Source organism: Aristolochia californica, unplaced genomic scaffold (assembly GCF_029961685.1).
Source record: "Aristolochia californica isolate CCGP_79_NKW_82.1479 unplaced genomic scaffold, dmAriCali1.0.hap1 SCAF_1, whole genome shotgun sequence".
Lineage (NCBI taxonomy): Eukaryota > Viridiplantae > Streptophyta > Magnoliopsida > Piperales > Aristolochiaceae > Aristolochia > Aristolochia californica.
In genome coordinates, this window is record NW_027181770.1 from 32,740,656 (window position 1) to 32,756,875 (window position 16,220).

Sequence of the window (16,220 nt, forward strand, 5' to 3'; positions counted from 1 at the left end):
TGTAGGGAGAGATAATTCCAAAGAGTTTCTGTAATTTTTAGGGATTGTAAGCTCTTCTTAGTTTTTATATATCAGGTTTTGAAATCGTCGGGAAAAAGGGAGAGGCAGGGATTTTTAACTGAGTCTTGACTCCCAATCCATAAGTCATTACTTTGGGTAATATAGCCCGTTACGCATGATAAATCAATTTACAACCATCTATGATCGTTGGGTCAGCTTTTTGTAGATGGGCAAAATAATGGCTTGGTTGACTCGGGTAAATATCCCACCGCACGTTCACTTGAGAATTTAATGAGCGTTTGTTATTCTCTTCAACTGCTTTGGATCCATAGGTGATTTGCATCTTTAACATGTTTCAAACATGCATATCCATTTTTAAAGCATGTGTGGAGGAAATCTCTTTCTTATAAAATTCCAAGCCGTTAGGGTTGAACTAGTGGAATTTCCCAAACTTGGTCAACAAAACTTTTGTATTCATTTGTGGTGTGTCAATAAATTTTCTTTACTTACATTTGTTATTGTTTTAATTTTTTTTCCATACATGAACTCTAAAATTTTAATTTTGTTGTGATCTATTTGCCTTTTTGGTTTACGGGATGAAGGGAGAGCGAAAACTCAAAAGTTTTGATTTGGGAAAAAATTGTACATCTAAAATGGAAATGCATAGAGCACAAATGTAGAGCGAGATAATTCCAAAGAGTTTCAGTAATTTTTTTCGATTCTAAGGTCTTTTTAGTTTTTATATATCATGTTTTGCAATCGTCAGGAAAAAGAGGGAAGCAGGGATTTTTAACTGAGTGTGGACTCCCAATCCATAAGTCATTTCCTAGGGTAATATAGCCCGTTATGCATGATAAATCACTTTACAATCCTCTATGATCGTTGGGCCAGCTTTTTGTAGATGGGCAAAATAATGGCTTGTTTGACTCAGGTAAATATCCCACCGCACGTTCACTTGAGAATTTAATAAGCGTTTGTTATTCTCTTCAAGAGCTTTGGATACATAGGTGATTTGCATCTTTAACATGTTTCAAACATGCATATCCATTTTTAAAGCATGTGTGGAGGAAATCACTTTCTTATAAAATTCCAAGCTGTCAGGGTTGAACTAGTGGAATTTCCCAATCTTGGACAACAAAAATTTATTGTTCATTTGTGGTGTGTGAATAAATTTTCTTTACTTACATTTGTTATTGTTTTAAATTTTTTTAACTCCAAAATTTTCATTTTTTTGTGATCTATTTGCCTTTTTGGTTTATTGGATGAAGGGAGAGCAAAAACTCATAGTTTAGTTTTAAGAAAAAAGAGTACATCTAGAATGGAAATGCACAATGCACAAATGTAGAGAGAGATAATTCCAAAGAGTTTCTGTAATTTTTAGGGATTGTAAGCTCTTCTTAGTTTTTAAATATCAGGTTTTGCAATCGTCGGGAAAAAGGGCGAGGCATGGATTTTTAACTGAGTCTTGACTCCCAATCCATAAGTCATTTCCTAGGGTTATATAGCCCGTTACGCATGATAAATCACTTTACAATCATCTATGATCGTTGGGTGAGCTTTTTTTAGAAGGGCAAAATAATGGCTTGTTTGACTCGGGTAATTATCCCTCCGCACGTTCACTTGAGAATTTAATGAGCGTTTGTTATTCTCTTCAAAAGCTTTGGATCCATAGGTGATTTGCATCTTTAACATGTCAAACATGCAAATCCATTTTTTAAGCATGTGTCGAGGAAATCTCTTTCTTATAAAATTCCAAGATGTTAGGGTTGTACTAGTGCAATTTCCCAAACATGGACAACAAAACTTTTGTATTCATTTTTGGTGTGTGAATAAATTTTATTTACTTACATTTGTTATTGTTTTAAATTTTTTTTCGTACATGAACTCTAAAAGTTTCATTTTGTTTTGATCTATTTGCCTTTTTGGTTTACTGGATGAAGGGAGAGCGAAAACTCAAAGTTTTGATTTATGAAAAAAGTGTACATCTAAAATGAAAAGGCACAGTGAACAAATATAGAGCGAGATAATTCCAAAGAGTTTCAGTAATTTTTAGGGATTCTATGGTCTTTTTAGTTTTCATATATCAGGTTTTGCAATCCGCGGGAAAAAGGGGGAAGCAAGGATTTTTAACTGAGTCTTGACTCCCAATCCATAAGTCATTTCTTAGGGTAATATAACCCATTACACATGATAAATCACTTTACAATCATCTATGATCGTTGGGTCAGCTTTTTGTAGATGGGCAAAATAATGGTTTGTTTGACTCAGGTAAATATCCCACCGCATGTTCAGTTGAGAATTTAATGAGCGTTTGTTATTCTCTTCAAAATCTTTGGATCCATAGGTGATTTGCATCTTTAACATGTTTCAAACATGCAAATTTAAGCATGTGTGGAGGAAATCTCTTTCTTATAAAATTCCAAGCTGTTAGGGTTGCACTACTGGAATTTCCCAAACTTGGACAACAAAACTTTTGTATTCATTTGTGGTGTGTGAATAAATTTTCTTTACTTAAATTTTTTAATGTTTTAATTTTTTCTCCGTACATGAACTCTAAAATTTTCATTTTGTTGTGATCTATTTGCCTTTTTGGTTTACGGGATGAAGGGAGAGCGAAAACTCAAAGTTTTTATTTATGAAAAAGGTGAACATCTAAAATGAAAATGCATAGTGCAAAAATGTAGAGCGAGATAATTCCAATCTAAGGTGTTTTTAGTATTTATATATCAGGTTTTGCAATCGTCCAAAAAAAGGGGGAAGCAGGGATTTTTAGCTGAGTCTTGACTCCCAATCCATAAGTCATTTCTTAGGGTAATATAGCCCGTTAGGCATGATAAATCACTTTACAATCATATATGATCGTTGGGTCAGCTTTTTGTAGATGTTCAAAATAATGGCTTGTTTGACTCGGGTAAATATCCCACCACATGTTCACTTGAGAATATAATGAGCGTTTGTTACTCTTCAAAAGCTTTGGATCCATAGGTGATTTGCATCTTTAACATATTTAAAACATGCATATCCATTTTTAAAGGAGTGTGGAGGAAATCTCTTTCTTATAAAATTCATAGCTGTTAGGGTTGAGCAAGTGGAATTTCCCAAACTTGGACAACTAAACTTTTGTGTTCATTTGTGGTGTGTGAATAAATTTCCTATACTTCCATTTGTTGTTGTTTTAAATTTTTTAACGCCAAAATTTTCATTTTGTAGTGATCTATTTGCCTTTTTGGTTTACGGGATGAAGGGAGAGCGAAAACTCAAAGTTTTGTTTTAAGAAAAAAGAGTACATCTAGAATGGAAATGCACAATGCACAAATGTAGAGAGAGATAATTCCAAAGAGTTTCTGTAATTTTTTTGGGATTGTAAGCTCTTCTTAGTTTTTAAATATCAGGTTTTGCAATCGTCGGGAAAAAGGGGGAGGCAGGGATTTTTAACTGAGTCTTGACTCCCACTCCATAAGTCATTTCCTAGGGTTATACAGCCCGTTACGCATGATAAATCACTTTGCAATCAACTATGATCGTTGGGTCAGCTTTTTGTAGATGGGCAAAACAATGGCTTGTTTGACTCAAGTAAATATCCCACCGCACGCTCACTTGAGAATTTAATGAGCGTTTGTTATTCTCTTCAAAAGCTTTGGATCCATAGGTGATTTACATCTGTCAAACATGCAAATCCATTTTTTAAGCATGTGTCGAGGAAATCTCTTTCTTATAAAATTCCAAGCTGTTAGGGTTGAACTAGTGGAATTTCCCAAACTTGGAAAACAAAACTTTTGTATTCATTTGTGGTGTGTGAATAAATTTTCTTTACTTACATTTGTTATTTTTTAAAATTTTTTTCCTTACATGAACTCTAAAATTTTCATTGTGTTGTGATCTATTTGCCTTTTTGTTTGACGGGATGAAGGGAGACCGCAAACTCAAAGTTTTGATTTATGAAAAAAGTGTACATCTAAAATGAAAATGCACAGTGCACAAATGTAGTGCGAGATAATTCCAAAGAGTTTCTATAATTTTTAGGGATTCTAAGGTCTTTTTACTTTTTATATATCAGGTTTTGTAATCGTCGGGAAAAAAGGGGGAAGCAGGGATTTTTAACTGAGTGTTCACTCCCAATCCATAAGTCAATTCTTAGGGTAATATAGCCCGTTACGCATGATAAATCACTTTACAATCATCTATGATCGTTGGGTTAGCTTTTTGTAGACGGGCAAAATAATGGCTTGTTTGACTCGGGTAAATATCCCACTGCACGTTCACTTGAGAATTTAATGAGCGTTTCTTATTCTCATTAAAGGCTTTGGATCCATAGGTGATTTGCATCTTTACCATGTTTAAAACATGCATATCCATTTTTAAAGCATGTGTGGAGGAATTCTCTTTCTTATAAAATTCCAAGTTGTTAGGGTTGAACTAGTGGAATTTCCCAAACTTGGACAACAAAACTTTTGTGTTCATTTGTGGTGTGTGAATAAATTTTCTTTACTTACATTTTTTATTGTTTTAAATTTTTTAACTCCAAAATTTTCATTTTGTTGTGATCAATTTGCCTTTTTGGTTTACGGGATGAAGGGAGAGCGAAAACTCAAAGTTTTGTTTTAAAAAAAAGAGTACATCTAGAAAGGAAATGCACTATGCAAAAATGTAGAGAGAGATAATTCCAAGGATTTTTTGTAATTTTTAGGGTTTGTAAGCTCTTCTTAGTTTTTGTATATCAAATTTTGCAACCATCGGGAAAAAGGGGGAGGCAGTGATTTTTAACTGAGTCTTGACTCCCACTCCATAAGTCATTTCTTAGGGTAATATAGCCCGTTACACATGATAAATCACTTTACAATCATATATGATTGTTGGGTCAGCTGTTTGTAGATGGGCAAAATAATGGCTTGTTTGACTCGGGTAAATATCCCACCGCACGTTCACTTGTGAATTTAATGAGCGTTTGTTATTCTCTTCCAAAGCTTTGGATCCATAGGTGATTTGCATCTTTAACATGTCAAACATGCAAATCCATTTTTTAAGCATGTGTGGAGGAAAATGTCTATCTCATAAAATTCCAAGCTGTTAGGGTTGAACCAGTGGAATTTCCCAAACTTGGAATATAAAAGTTTTGTATTCATTTGTGGTGTGTGAATAAATTTTTTTTACTTAAATTTGTTATTGTTTTAAAAAAAATTTTGAACATGAACTCTTAAATTTTTATTTTGTTGTGATCTATATGCCTTTTACGTTTACAGGATGAAAGGAGAGCGAAAAGTCAAAGTTTTATTTTAAGAAAAAAGTGTACAACTAGAATGAAAATGCACAATGCACAAACGTAGAGAGAGATAATTCCAAAGAGTTTCTGTAATTTGTAGGGATTCTAAGGACTTTTTAGTTTTTAAATATAAGGTTTTGCAATCGTCCGAAAAAGGGGGAAGCAGGGATTTTTAATTGAGTCTTGACTCCCAATCCATACGTCATTTCTTAGGGTAATATAGCCCGTTACGCATGATAAATCACTTTACAATCTTCTATGATCGTGGGGTCAGCTTTTTGTAGATGGGCAAAGTAATGGCTTGTTTGACTCGGGTAGATATCCCACTGCACGTTCACTTGAGAATTTAATGAGTGTCTGTTTCTTCAAAAGCTTTGGATCCATAGGTGATTTGCTTCTTTAACATGTTTAAAACATGCATATCCATTTTAAAAGCATGTGTAGAGGAAATCTCTTTCTTATAAAATTCCAAGCTGTTAGGGTTGAACTAGTGAAATTTCCCAAACTTGGACAACAAAACTTTTGTGTTCATTTGTGGTTTTTGAATAAATTTTCTTTACTTACATTTGTTATTTTTTTAAATTTTTTAACTTCAAAATTTTCATTTTGTTGTGATCTATTTGCCTTTTTGGTTTACGGGATGAAGGGAGAGCGACAACTCAAAGTTTTGTTTTAAGAAAAAAGAGAACAACTAGAATGGAAATACACAGGGCACAAATAAAGAGAGAGATAATTCCAAAGAGTTTCTGTAATTTTTACGGATTGTAAGCTCTTCTTAGTTTTTATATATCAGTTTATGCAATCGTCGGGAAAAGGGGGAGGCAAGGATTTTTAATTGAGTCTTGACTCCCAATCCATAAGTCATTTCATAGGGTAATATAGCCCGTTACGCATGATAAATAACTTTACAATCATCTATGATCGTTGGGTCAGCTTTTTATAGATGGGCAAAATAATGTCTTGTTTGACTCGGGTAAATATCCCAACGCACGTTCAGTTGAGAATTTAATGAGCGTTTGTTATTCTCTTCCAAAGCTTTGGATCCATAGGTGATTTGCATCTTTAACATGTTTCAAACATGCATATCCATTTTTAAAGCATGTGTGGAGGAAATCTCTTTCTTATAAAATTCCAAGTTGTTAAGGTTGAACTAGTGGATTTTCCCAAACTTGGACAATAAAACTTTTGTATTCATTTGTGGTGTGTGAATAAATTTTTTTTACTTATATTTGTTATTGTTTTAAAATATTTTTTGAACATGAACTCTAACATTTTCATTTTGTTGTGATCTATTTGCCTTTTTGGTTTACAGGATGAAGGGAGAGCGAAAAGTCAAAGTTTTATTTTAAGAAAAAAGTGTACATCTAGAAAGAAAATACACAATGCACAAATTTAGAGAGAGATAATTCCAACGAGTTTTTGTAGTTTTTAGGGATTCTAAGGTCTTTTTAGTTTTTTTATATCAGGTTTTGCAATCGTTGGGAAAAAGGGGGAAGCAAGGATTTTTAACTGAGTGTTGACTCCCAATCCATAAGTCATTTATTAGGGTAATATAGCCCGTTACACATGATAAATCATTTTTCAATCATCTATGATCATTGGGTCAGCTTTTTGTAGATGGGCAAAATAATGGCTTGTTTGACTCGGGTAACTATCCCACCGCACGTTCACTTGAGAATTTAATGAGTGTTTGTCTCTTCAAAAGCTTTGGATCCATAGGTGATTTGCATGTTTAACATGTTTAAAACATGCATATCCATTTTTAAAGCATGTGGGGAGGAAATCTCTTTCTTATAAAATTCCAAGCTAGTAGGGTTGAACTAGTGGAATTTCCCAAACTTGGACAACAAAACTTTTGTGTTCATTTGTGATTTTTGAATAAATTTTCTTTACTTACATTTGTTATTCTTTTAAATTTTTTAACTCCAAAATTTTTATTTTGTTGTGATCTATTTGCCTTTTTGGTTTACGGGATGAAGGGAGAGCGAAAACTCAAAGTTTTATTTTAAGAAAAAAGAGAACAGCTAGAATGGAAATGCATAGTGCACTAATGTAGAGAGAGATAATTCCAAAGAGTTTTTGTAATTTTTACGGATTGTAAGCTGTTCTTAGTTTTTATATATCAGGTTTTGCAATCGTCGAGGAAAAGGGGAAGGCAAGGATTTTTAACTGAGTCTTGACTCCCAATCCATAAGTCATTTCATCGGGTAATATAGCCCATTACGCATGATAAATCACTTTACAATCATCTATGATCGTTGGGTCAGCTTTTTATAGATGGGCAAAATAATGGCTAGTTTGACTCGGGTAAATATCCCACCGCATGTTCATTTGAGAATTTAATGAACGTTTGTTATTCTCTTCAAAAGCTTTGGATCCATAGGTGATTTGCATCTTTAACATGTTTCAAACATACAACTCCATTTTTTAAGCATGTGTGGTGGAAATCTCTTTCTTATAAAATTCCAAGCTGTTAGGGTTGAACTAGTGGAATTTTCCAAACCTGGACAACAAAACTTTTGTATTCATTTGTGGTGTGTGAATACATTTTCTTTACTTACATTTGTTATTGTTTTAAATTTTTTTCCGTACATAAACTCTAAAATTTTCATTTTGTTGTGATCTATTTGCCTATTTGGTTGACGGGATGAAGGGAGAGCGAAAACTCAAAGTTTTGATTGATGAAAAAAGTGTACATCTAAAATGAAAATGCATAGTGCACAAATGTAGAGTGAGATAATTCCAAAGAGTTTCTAAGGTCTTTTTAGTATTTATATATCAGGGTTTGCAATCGTTGGGAAAAAAAGGGGAAGCAGGGATTTTTAACTGAGTGTTGACTCCCAATCCATAAGTCATTTCTTACGGTAATATAGCCCGTTACGCATGATAAATCACTTTACAATCATATATGATCGTTGAGTCAGCTTTTTGAAGATGGGCAAAAAAATGGCTTGTTTGACTTGGGTAAATACCCCACCGCATGTTCAGTTGAGAATTTAATGAGCGTTTGTTATTCTCTTCAAAAGCTTTGGATCCATAGGTGATTTGCATCTTTAACATGTTTCAAACATGCAAATCCATTTTTTAAGCATGAGTGGACGAGATCTCTTTCTTATAAAATTCCAAGCTGTTAGGGTTGAACTACTGGAATTTCCCAAACTTGGACAACAAAACATTTGTATTTATTTGTGGTGTGTGAATAAATTTTATTTACTTACATTTGTTATTGTTTGAAATATTTTTCCGTACATGAACTCTAAAATTTTCATTTTGTTGTGATCTATTTGCCTTTTTGGTTTACGGGATGAAGGGAGAGCAAAAACTCAAAGTTTTTATTTATGAAAAAAGTGTACATGTAAAATGAAAATGCGGAGTGCACAAATGTAGAGTGAGATAATTCCAAAGAGTTTCTATAATTTTTAGGGATTCTAAGGTCTTCTTAGTGTTTATATATCTGGTTTTACAATCGTCGGGAAAAAGGGAGAAGCAGGGATTTTTAACTGAGTCTTGACTCCCAATCCATAAGTCATTTCTTAGGGTAATATAGCCCGTTACGCATGACAAATCACTTTACAATCATCTATGATCGTTGGGCAGCTTTTTGTAGATGGACAAAATAATGTCTTATTTGACTCGGATAAATATCCCATCGCACATTCAGTTGAGAATTTAATGAGCGTTTGTTATTCTCTTCAAAAGCTTTGGATGCATAGGTGATTTGCATCTTTAACATGTTTCAAACATGCAAATCCATTTTTAAGCATGTGTGGAGGAAATCTCTTTCTTATAAAATTCCAAGCTGTTAGGGTTGAACTAGTGGAATTTCCCAAACTTGGACAACAAAACTTTTGTATTTATTTGAGGTGTGTGAATAAATTTTATTTACTTACATTTTTTATTGTTTGAAATATTTTTCGTACATGAACTCTTAAATTTTCATTTTGTTGTGATCAATTTGCCTTTTTGGTTTATGGGATGAAGGGAGAGCGATAACTCAAAGTGTTGATTTATGAAAAAAGTGTACATCTAAAATGAAAATGCGCAGTGCACAAATGTAGAGTGTGATAATTCCATAGAGTTTCTGTAATTTTTAGTGATTCTAAGGTCTTTTAAGTTTTTATATATCAAGTTTTGCAATTGTCGGGAATAAGGGGGAAGCATGGATTTTTAACTGAGTCTTGACTCCCAATCCATAAGTCATTTCTTAGGGTAATATAGCCCGTTACGCATGCTAAATCACTTGACAATCATCTATGATCGTTGGTCGGCATTTTGTAGATGGGCAAAATAATGGCTTGTTTGACTCGGGTAAATATCCCACTGCAAGTTCAGTTGAGAATTTAATGAGCGTTTGTTGTTCTCTTCAAAAGCTTTGGATCCATAGGTGATATGCATCTTTAATATGTATAAAACATGCATATCCATTTTTAAAGCATGTGTGGAGGAAATCTCTTTCTTACAAAATTCCAAGCTGTTAGGGTTGAACTAGTGGAATTTCCCAAACTTAGACAACAAAACTATTGTGTTCATTTGTGGTTTTTTAATAAATTTTCTTTACTTACATTTGTTATTGTTTTAAATTTTTTAACTCCAAAATTTTCATTTTGTTGTGATCTATTTGCCTTTTATGTTTATGGGATGAAGCGAGAGCGAAAACTCAAAGTTTTGTTTTAAGAAAAAAGTGAACAGCTAGAATGGAAATGCACAGTGCACAAATGTAGAGAGAGATAATTCCAAAGAGTTTTTGTAATTTTTACGGATTGTAAGCTCTTCTTAGTTTTTATATATCAGGTTATGCAATCGTCGGGGAAAAGGGGGAGGCAAGGATTTTTAACTGAGTCTTGACTCCCAATCCATAAGTCATTTCTTTGGGTAATATAGCCCGTTACGCATGATAAATCACTTTACAATCATCTATGATCGTTGGGTCAGCTTTTTATAGATGGGCAAAATAATGGCTAGTTTGACTCGGGTAAATATCCCACCGCACGTTCAGTTGAGAATTTAATGAACGTTTGTTATTCTCTTCAAAAGCTTTGGATCCACAGGTGATTTGGATCTTTAACATGTTTCAAACATACAACTCCTTTTTTTAAGCACGTGTGGAGGAAATCTTTTTCTTAGAAAATTCCAAGCTGTTAGGGTTGAACTAGTGGAATTTTCCAAACTTGGACAACAAAACTTTTGTATTCATTTTTGGTGTGTGAATAAATTTTCTTTACTTACATTTGTTATTGTTTTAAATTTTTTCCATACATGAGCTCTAAAATTTTCATTTTGTTGTGATCTATTTGCCTATTTGGTTTACGGGATGAAGGGAGCGCGAAAACTCAAAGTTTTGATTGATAAAAAAAGTGTGCATCTAAAATGAAAATGCATAGTGCACAAATGTAGAGCGAGATAATTCTAAAGAGTTTCTGTAATTTTTAGGGATTCTAAGGTCTTTTTAGTATTTATATATCAGGTTTAGCAATCGATGGGAAAAAAGGGGAACCAGGGATTTTTAACTGAGTGTTGACTCCCAATCCATAAGTTATTTCTTCCGGTAATATAGCCCGTTACGCATGATAAATCACTTTACAATCATATATGATCGTTGGGTCAGCTTTTTGAAGATGGGCAAAAAAATGGCTTGTTTGACTTGGGAAAATATCACTCCGCACGTTCAGTTGAGAATTTAATGAGCGTTTGTTATTCTCTTCAAAAGCTTTGGATCCATAGGTGATTTGCATCTTTAACATGTTTCAAACATGAAAATCCATTTTTTAAGCTTGAGTGGACGAAATCTCTTTCTTATAAAATTCCAAGCAGTTAGGGTAGAACTAGTGGAATTTCCCAAACTTGGACAACAAAACATATGTATTTATTTGTGGTGTGTGAATAAATTTTATTTACTTACATTTGTTATTGTTTAAATATTTTTTCGTACATGAACTCTAAAATTTTCATTTTGTTGTGATCTATTTGCCTTTTTGGTTTATGGGATGAAGAGAGAGCGAAAAACTCAAAGTTTTGATTTATGAAAAAGTGTACATCTAAAATGAAAATGCGCAGTGCACAAATGTAGAGTGAGATAATTCCAAAGAGTTTCTATAATTTTTAGGGATTCTAAGGTCTTTTTAGTTTTTATATATCAGGTTTTGCAATCGTCGGGAAAAAGGGGGAAGCAAGGATTTTTAACTGAGTCTTGACTCCCAATCCAAAAGTCATTTCTTTGGGTAATATAGCCCGTTACGCATGATAAATCACTTTACAATCATCCATGATCGTTGGGTCAGCTTTTTATAGATGGGCAAAATAATGGCTAGTTTGACTCGGGTAAATATCCCACCGCACGTTCAGTTGAGAATTTAATGAACGTTTGTTATTCTCTTCAAAAGCTTTGGATCCACAGGTGATTTGGATCTTTAACATGTTTCAAACATACAACTCCATTTTTTAAGCATGTGTGGAGGAAATCTTTTTCTTAGAAAATTCCAAGCTGTTAGGGTTGAACTAGTGGAATTTTCCAAACTTGGACAACAAAACTTTTGTATTCATTTTTGGTGTGTGAATAAATTTTCTTTACTTACATTTGTTATTGTTTTAAATTTTTTTCCATACATGAGCTCTAAAATTTTCATTTTTTTGTGATCTATTTGCCTATTTGGTTTACGGGATGAAGGGAGCGCGAAAACTCAAAGTTTTGATTGATGAAAAAAGTGTACATCTAAAATGAAAATGCATAGTGCACAAATGTAGAGCGAGATAATTCTAAAGAGTTTCTGTAATTTTTAGGGATTCTAAGGTCTTTTTAGTATTTATATATCAGGTTTAGCAATCGATGGGAAAAAAGGGGAACCAGGGATTTTTAACTGAGTGTTGACTCCCAATCCATAAGTTATTTCTTCCGGTAATATAGCCCGTTACGCATGATAAATCACTTTACAATCATATATGATCGTTGGGTCAGCTTTTTGTAGATGGTCAAAATAATGTCTTGTTTGACTCGGGTAAATATCCCACCGCACGTTCACTTGAGAATTTAATGAGCGTTTGTTATTCTCTTCAAAAGCTATGGATCCATAGGTGATTTGCATCTTTAACATGTATAAAACATGCATATCCATTTTCAAAGCATGTGTGGAGGAAATCTCTTTCTTATAAAATTCCAAGCTGTTAGGGTTGAACTAGTGGAATTTCCCAAACTTGGACAACAAAAGTTTTGTGTTCATTTGTGGTGTGTGATTAAATTTTATTTACTTACATTTGTTATTGTTTTAAATTTTTTAACTCCAAAACCTTCATTTTTTGTGATCTATTTGCCTTTTTCGTTTACGTGTTGAAGGCAAAGCAAAAACTCAATGTTTTGTTTTAAAAAAAAAGAGTACATCTAATATGGGAATGCACAATGCACAAATGTAGAGAGAGATAATTCCAAAGAGTTTTTGTAATTTTTAGGGATTGTAAGCACTTCTTAGTTTTTATATATCAGGTTTTGTCATTGTTAGGAAAAAGGGGGAGGCAGGGATTTTTAACTGAGTCTTGACTCCAAATCCATAAGTCATTTCTTAGGGTAATATAGCCCGTTACGCATGATAAATCACTTTAAAATCATCTATGATCGTTGGGTCAGCTTTTTGTAGATGGGCAAAATAATGGCTTGTTCGACTCGGGTAAATATCCCACCGCACGTTCACTTGAGAATTTAAATAAGCGTTTGTTATTCTCTTCAAAAGCTTTGGATCCGTAGGTGATTTGCATCTTTAACATGTTTCAAACATGCAAATCCATTTTTTAAGCATGTGTGGAGGAAATCTCTTTCTTATAAAATTCCGAGTTGTTAGGGTTGAACTAGTGGAATTTCCCAAACTTGGACAACAAAACTTTTGTATTCAATTGTGGTGTGTGAATAAATTTTATTTACTTACATTTGTTTAATTTTTTCCGTACATGAACTCTAAAATTTTCATTTTGTTGAGATCTATTTGCCTTTCTGGTTTACGGGATGAAGGGAGAGCGAAAACTAAAAGTTTTGATTTATGAAAAAAGCATACATCTAAAATGAAAATGTGTACTCCACAAATGTAGAGCGAGATAATTCCATAGAGTTTCTGTAATTTTTAGGGATTCTAAGGTCTTTTTAGTTTTAATATATCCGGTTCTGCAATCATCTAGAAAAAGAGGGAAGCAGGGATTTTTAACTGAGTCTTGACTCCCAATCCATAAGTCATTTCTTAGGGTAATATAGCCTGTTACGCATGATAAATCACTTTACAATCATCTATTATCGTTGGGTCAGCTTTTTGTAGATAGGCAAAATAATGGCTTTTTTGACTCGGGTAAATATCCCACCGCACGTTCACTTGAGAATTTAATGAGCGTTTGTTATTCTCTTCGAAAGCTTTGGATCCATAGGTGATTTGCATCTTTAACAAGTATAAAACATGCGTATCTATTTTTAAAACATGTGTGGAGGAAATCTCTTTCTTATAAAATTCCAAGCTGTTAGGGTTGAACTAGTGGAATTTCCCAAAATTGGACAATAAAACTTTTGTGTTCATTTGTGGTGTGTGAATAAATTTTCTTTACTTACTTTTGTGATTGTTTTATATTTTTTAACTCCAAAATATTCATTTTTTTGTAATCTATTTGCCTTTTTGGTTTACGGGATGAAGGGAGTGTGAAAACTCAAAGTTTGGTGTTAAGAAAAAAGAGTACATCTAGAATTGAAATGCACAATGCACAAATGTAGAGAGAGATAATTCCAAAGAATTTCTTTAATTTTTAGGGATTGTAAGCTCTTCTTAGCTTTTATATATCAGGTTTTGCAATCGTCGAGAAAACGGGGGAGCCTGGGATTTTTAACTGAGTCTTGAATCCCAATCCGTAAGTCATTTCTTAGGGTAATATAGCCAGTTACGCATGATAAATCACTTTGCAATCTTCTATCATCGTTGGGTTAGCTTTTTGAAGATGGGCAAAATAATGGCTTGTTTGACTCGAGTAAATATCCCATCGCACGTTCACTTGAGAATTTAATGAGCGTTTGTTATTCTCTTCCAAAGCTTTGGATCCATAGTTGATTTGCATCTTTAACATGTTTCAAACATGCAAATCCATTTTTTATGCAAGTGTGGAGGAAATTTCATTCTTATAAAATTCCAAGCTGTTAGGGTTGAACTAGAGGAATTTCCCAAACTTGGACAACAAAACTTTTGTATTCATTTGTGGCGTGTGAATAATTTTCTTTACTTACATTTGTTATTTTTTTAAATTTTTTTCCGTATATGAACACTAAAATTTTCATTTTGTTGTGATCTATTTGCCTTTTTGGTTTACGGGATGAAGGGAGAGCTAAAAGTCAAAGTTTTATTTTAAGAAAAAAGTGTTCATCTAGAATGAAAATGCACAATGCACAAATGTAGAGAGAGATAATTCCAAAGAGTTTCTGTAGTTTTTAGGGATTGTAAGCTCTTCTTAATTTTTAAATTTGAGGATTTGCAATCGTCGGGAAAAAGGGGGGAGGCAGGGATTTTTAACTGAGTCTTGACTCCCAATCCAAAAGTCATTTCTTAGGGTAATATTGCCCGTTACGCATGATAAATCACTTTACAATCATCTATGATCATTGGGTCAGCTTTTTGTAGATGGGAAAAATAATGGCTTGTTTGACTCGGGTAAATATCCCACCGCACGTTCACTTGAGAATTTAATGAGCATTTTTTATTCTCTTGAAAAGCTTTGGAGCCATAGGAGATTTGCATCTTTGACATTTATAAAACATGCAAATCCATTTTTTAAGCATGTGTGGAGGAAATCTCTTTCTTATAAAATTCCAAGCTGTTAGGGTTGAACTAGTGGAATTTCCCAAACTTGGACAACAAAACTTTTGTATTCATTTGTGGTGTGTGAAAAAATTTTATTTACTTACATTTGTTATTGTTTTAAATTTTTTACCGTACATGAACTCTAAAATTTTCATTTTGTTGCGATCTATTTGCCTTTTTGGTTTACGTGATGAAGGGAGAGCGAAAACAAAAAGTTTTGATTTAAGAAAAAAGAGTACATCTTGAATGGAAATGTACAATGCACAAATGTAGAGCGAGATAATTCAAAACAGTTTCTGTAATTTTTAGGGATTCTAAGGTCTCTTTAGTTTTTATATATCAGGTTTTCCAATCGTCGGGAAAAAGGGGGAAGCAGGGATTTTTAACTGAGTGTTGACTCCCAATCCATAAGTCATTTCTTAGGGTAATATAGCCCGTTACGCATGATAAATCACTTTACAATCATCTATGATCGTTGGGTCAGCTTTTTGTAGATGGGCAAAATAATGGCTTATTTGACTCGGGTAAATATCCCACTGCACGTTCACCTGAGAATTTAATGAGCGTTTGTGATTCTCTTCAAAAGTTTTGATCCATAGGTTATGTGCATCTTTAACATGTTTAAAACATGCATATCCATTTTTAAAGCATGTGTGGAGGAAATCTCTTTCTTATAAATTTCCAAGCTTTTTGGGTTGAACTAGTGGAATTTACAAAACTTGGACAACAACACTTTTGTGTTCATTTGTGGTGTGTGATAAAATTTTCATTACTTAATTTTGTTATTGTTTTTAATTTTTTAACTCCAAAACCTTCATTTTGTTGTGATCTATTTGCCTTTTTGGTTTATGGGATGAAGTCAGAGCGAAAACTCAAAGTTTTGTTTTAAGAAAAAAGTGTACATCGAAAATGGAAATCCACAATGCACAAATGTAGAGACAGATAATTTCAAATAGTTTCTGTCATTTTTATGGATTGTAAGCTCTTCTTAGTTTTTATATATGAAATTTTGTAATCGCCGGGAAAAAGGGGGAGGCATGGATGTTTAACTGAGTCTTGACTGCCAATCCATAAGTCATTTCTTAGGGTAATATCTCCCGTTACGCATAATAAATCACTTTACAATCATATATGATCGTTGTGTCAACTTT